This window comes from Nicotiana tabacum, chromosome 16, assembly GCF_000715075.1.
Source record: "Nicotiana tabacum cultivar K326 chromosome 16, ASM71507v2, whole genome shotgun sequence".
In the NCBI taxonomy this organism is placed as follows: Eukaryota; Viridiplantae; Streptophyta; class Magnoliopsida; order Solanales; family Solanaceae; genus Nicotiana; species Nicotiana tabacum.
In genome coordinates, this window is record NC_134095.1 from 107834920 (window position 1) to 107841059 (window position 6140).

Sequence of the window (6140 nt, forward strand, 5' to 3'; positions counted from 1 at the left end):
TTCATCAGGGAGCAATTATTCAAGGAAAAGAAATTTCTCTTTTAAAAATCAAGAATCGATGCCCAATCTTTTGGAAATTCATTTTACACGTTCGATATGTTTTAAGCATTTTAAATTAACAACAAGATTTCAAATATTGCAATTAAAGCATGCTTTTGGGTCCTAGACTACCCGGACTTAAGCATAATAGTAGCTACGCACAGACTCTCATCACCTCGTACGTACATAGCCCCCACAAATAGAAGCATAAATCCGATTAGTTAACCTATGGGGACAATTCCCTCTTACAAGGTTAGAAAGGAGACTCACCTCGCTTTGAAGTTCCATCACCGGCATTCCACGCCCCTCTGAAGACTCAAATTGATGCCCAACGCTCTAAAACTAGCCAATAATTATGTAAACCCATTAATATATGTTCAATTATTCATTGTAATCCAATTTATAATAATTCTTAACCCCGATCGAAAAGTTTACAAAATCACCCTCGGCCCCCGTGCCCGGATTCCGAAATTTTTCGAAGATAAACTTTACCCAAAACCTTATGAACTCAAATATATAATTTGTTCTTAATTTCATACCCAAAATCGTGGTCAAAATCCAAAACACCAATTTTCTAGGTTTTCCTTAAACTCACAAATTTCTACCAATTTTCATGCTAAAATCCATACATAATCAATATATTTAACTCAAGATAGGTGGGGTTAGCTTACCTTGTCGTTGATGATGAAAAACCCCCCACTTGAAGCTCTCCAAAAATCATCCAAACAAGAGAAAGATGAAAGAATATGGCCAAATCCCGACTTTAAAACAACTCACTGCATCCAGCCTTTCCGAACCTACGGGCATTTGACCGCTTCTGCGGTTCTGTAGGTGTGGCCCCACTACAGCATTTCCGGTCCTTCACCGGGCCCCCTCCTACTGCTTCTGCGCTTCTCCTTCCGCAGGTGCAGTCCCGCTTCTGCGGCAACATGACCGCATCTGCGGTCCAAGCCTTCTCCCCTTTCAACCGCATCTGCGCCCCTTTTCGCAGCTTCTGCGGCTCCGCACCTACGGCCAAGACCTTGCAGGTGCGGTTACACTAGATGACAGCAGGCTTCAGCTCTTCCTCCCAACTCCAATTCAATCCGCTAACCACCTGGAATCCACCCGAGGCCTCTGGGACCCTGTCCATTCACACCAGCCAGTCCTATAACATAACCCAGAACTGCTCGAGGCCTCACATCATATCAAATAACGCTTAAACCATGGATCGCCCTCAAATCCAAGCTTAACAAACTTTAGAATTTCAAACTTCAACATTCGATGCTGAAACCCATCAAATCACGTCCGATTGACCTCGAACTTTGCACACAAGTCATATTCGACATCACAAACCTATTCCAACTTCCAAAATTGGAATCCGACCTCGATATCAAAAGGTCCACTTCCGGTCAAATTCCTCAAAAACCTTCAAATTTCTATCTTTAGCCAAATGACTCCAAAATGACCCACGGACCTCCGAATTCACTTTCGATCGCGGCCCCAATACCAGAATTACCATACAGAGCTATTCCCAGACTCAGAATCCCAAACAGACATCGATAACACTGAAATGCACTTCAACCCAAACTTATGAAATTCTTCCAAAAATGCTAACTTCCACTATAGGCGCTGAAACGCTCTCAGGTCATCCAAAACCCTATCCGAACATACGCCCAAGTCCGAAATCATCATACAAACCTGTTGGAACCTTCAAATCCCGATTCCGAGATCGTTTACTAAAAATCCAATCTTAGTCAGTTCTTCCAACTTAGAGCTCTTGAAAGGGAAATTCTCTTTCCAAATCAACTCCGAACTTTCCAGAATTCAATTCTGACCATGCATACAAGTCATCATACCTGAAGTGAAGTTGCATATGTCCTTAAACTGCTGAACGACTTGCTAGAGCTCAAAATGACTGGTCGGATCGTCATATTCTCTCCCACTTAAACATACTTTCGTCCTCGAACGTGATTAGAACTGCGCTGGAGTTATCCAAAATCACTGTTTAACATCGCAAGCACCTACCCGTGCTACCATAACTCAGTTGAGCACTTTAGCTCGATCAAATCTGAAGATATCCTCTTTCACTTAAGCAAATATGCCTTAGAGCCCAGTTCCAATATCTGAAATTCTCTGCCGAGCCTGCTTCCAACATACAAACACGGTATCAATCACCACAGGATATACCAGAGCATGACTGCATACCTTTGCTGAATTCACACCTTGCACCACATTATTCACAGGATCACAATAACATTCTCTGATCATAATAGTCGAAATTCCACGAATCTGATGCTCCCATTGCACTTCATGATATACATAGGTCTTGCTCTAACTCTTACAATTCCATCATGACGGAAGATGCGCGTAGAAATTCACAACCAACTGCCGAATCAACAAATCATTGGGTCTATACTCCTAACAAGAACCATCACCTCATTCTGAACCAGATAACGGTATTTGCTATTTAATATTGTCCATATAATCCGATTGCACTGATCCTAGATCCAATAATCTCACCTCACCAAGTACGAACCGTTTAGGCAACAAGCCACCTAGACACGACTAAAAGTCTCATATGACGCCACAATGTGCCAATAGGCTACCAACTCAAACGTGATACATAAGGAAAACGAACTTTGAAAGGTACTACTCAACTCACGCACTAATAGGAACTTTCCTTAGAAAATGGGAAACAAGACACACAAAAATAGAATGTAGAAAGTTTTACTCAATGTCACATTGTTGAGGCGTGCAACCCGATCCAAATAACATACCCGTGGCGGCGTGCCACCCAATATACACATAAAATTCACATAAGGAGACACACATCGAGCTAAATTTCTCATTACAACAAACTACCGAATATCGGTCACAAGCACGCTAAGTGCATAATACCAACCCTGGGGAGATAGATAGCTCCATAAGCTACAAAACTCAAGCACGATGGAGGTGCGATATATGATCTGAATAACAAGAGCCATCCTGCTCACATAACGCCATCGCTATGCGGAACCTCAACACATAAGAATTTTACCAAGCTGTTCCACATCTCATATGGCACAATATAGCATTACATGAAATAGCCGATGACGAACTAGCATCCAACGTCCGAATACTCCTCAATGAGGAGTGCTATGCTCAAATGAACACATCCGGCCTGATATAAACCCATATTCATATTTAAATCCATTCACAAACCTCAAGCCGATTATGATCGTACCGAACTAGGCCAATAATCTTTCCTGGGTCCATAATAACTCCCTTTTTCCCATAACACTCAAGAACAACCATCATAACCAGAGGAATCCTCCACAGTCCACAACCCAATAAACCGAGTGCCCTTCAGGCATGAATTCTCAAATTAACGATATCACCACAATCTTCATATTTGGTTTAATTCTTCTATCAATCCAGTGATTACATGCCACACTTATACAATCTTCCCGTGGGGCACGCTTCCATGACCTTTCGTAATAGATAGCAAGTCTGCACATCCATACTACCGGCCACTCTAACGCTGAAAAGCGATCAAGAATCCATAACCTGGATGCAAAGCCTTTTCACAAAACACCGATCTCAGGTGACGCCGAAGACAATGCTAGCTTACTCTAAACATTCAAATCCCTTTCTTGCTCATCCGAGCTCGTGACATCCTTGTCAACACCGAATCGCAACCTTGATCCTCACTTTCAAATTCCATACCACTCACTACACCTAACATGCCAATATACGATAGTATAAGATTTTCATCATAACTTCGGAACCACTAATAGATTAATACTTCATCATATAGAAACTTTTCACTTAACGCATTTCAGGAAAACCATAGAAACACACAAGTGAGTCCTCATAACCGTAGATTATGCAATCTTCAAGTAGTGGTCTAAGCCACCATAGCCCTTCCAGGATCTGCCTACACATATTAGGCCATAATGCTAGAATTTCGAATAAAATCAATTATGGTGGCCGACAAGCCTCACACGTACCATCAAAAATCACTTGCATAACTTAATTACACTGAAGGAACTGATCACTGCCACAGTATGCCAATTCAACCATGGCTAACCAATCCCAACCTCTTCCAATTTATCCTTAACTACCTTAGAATAATAATAACTTCATTTGACACGTAACATACTCAACCCGCTCTCATCCCGAGTGGCCCTGTACACAAGACCATGCTGTCTCAAGCCCCACGAACCACCTCATACCTTCTTTGTGTGCATATTCGCATCTCAACTGGTACATCCATTCTGATAATTTCTCTACGAATCCGAAGTCATTTTCTCTCATTCCCCTAAATGTTACACTACAAGCCGAGAATATCATAGAACATTCCAAGCCTCTTTTCATAGTCTGCTGCAAAAGCTCGATTCTTAACCATACTTATGAGCTCGAAACCATTAGACACAAAACTTTAACTTTTGAATCCACTAGGACCGTTGTTGAGAGCCACTCACTCTGACTTGGTCTCGAATATAATCAACTTTGAGAATCTTCTTGCGCATGAACACCCTCTCGATGAAGCACCCAGCCGAATCACTTTCCTTGAAACCCTATCTATACAAAGCATAAATCCTGAACGTTCCCCAAGGCTGGACATGGGTCACTAAGGACAACTATAGCACACCTTTAACAATTCATTTGCTCAAATTACCACTTATGTTCTCTTCCCTTAGCTGAAATAGCCCATCAATATGCTAATAACCAAAAATCTCACAAATAGGCGACCATGCAATCCAACCGCAGGCGGTGGGACTCTACCACTTAGCTTGAAGCCACTATTACACAACTCTGGAACCCACCAAGAGTCCTTTTTCTCTTATTGACATGACCTTGCGCAATCAAACACCAGATCCTTCAAAATCATTCCATTAGAATATCATGAACACTCTGAATCTCTAGCAACATTCACATATTCGAGCACTTACCGGATAGCCAGTAAAATCCTTCGTAGAAGTTTCGCCAACCATGTGATCGTTGACCTACTTACAGGAGATAACTCACTTGAGCCCGTGCTCATTCACCAGTGACACAAGTCCACTCACTCTTCGTGGACATCAACTAACTGTGCAACAATATCTCCCTACCCAAAGCCATGTTGTATCCTTCTTCATATCAAACAACTCCCTTCCGTCATATCCAATCTCCCACTGTATACTAGCCAATATTTCACATTAAGCTCGTAGACCCGATCACCGTCCACTAAAATTCCCAAATCACTCCCAACTTTCCTCAAGGGGTACAGTTATCCTGCCACTGAATCCACGTGTTGCTCTGCCACTCTCCCACTTTGGCCAAACTCATTCCTTTAAGCAACTACTCGACTCTCGCTTCTTATACTTGGCCTTCTAGGAAATTTTGATCAACGCATGACAACTCACACATGTCTTTCCTCATCCTTTGCTGCCTAGTTATTGCCTTAAATCAATATCTATCTCGGTAGCACTTGAACCAATAGATCGTTACCACTTTAAGCCTTTCTAGAGATCATCTTTCTCAAGCCGTCAATACTAGAAACACCGGCTCAATCCTGGACCACCACACACCATGATCTCTGACAGTCGCTTCTCCAATATCATTTCACAATACCCTACCCAAAAGGTGAACTGAAAGGAGCCATAACATCAGAGATCTTAACATATCCAATTGAGGACGACGATACTACGTCGCAAATGAAAATTCAACCATACTTGAAAACACTAAGTCTCGTTACTCCATCAATCCAAATCTGGACATTCATAGGCCAATTGCTTTTCCTCTACCCGAAATGAAATTCCGAATCTCTGAATCATGCTCTAAGTAGACCTCCTTCCAAGTCATTCCCTGCCACGACACATGGGCATGCATCCCACCATCACGTCAATATTGTGCAGTAACCAATCATGAGCATCATAGCAACCTGTGCATAGTTTCAAAGCTCTCAAAAGTGCAGCTACCGAGCTGAAATGATAGAATATCCGTCTGCAAGGCGATGACAATAGCCCAACCAACTATGCTGGGAGAAACATCCCACACCACATCTGTAATACCATTACAATTCCTCAATTCTCGATTTATGAAAAGTGCTTCACGTCGTATAAGATTGAGTAGGAAGGAAATAAGGTCATAAGCCT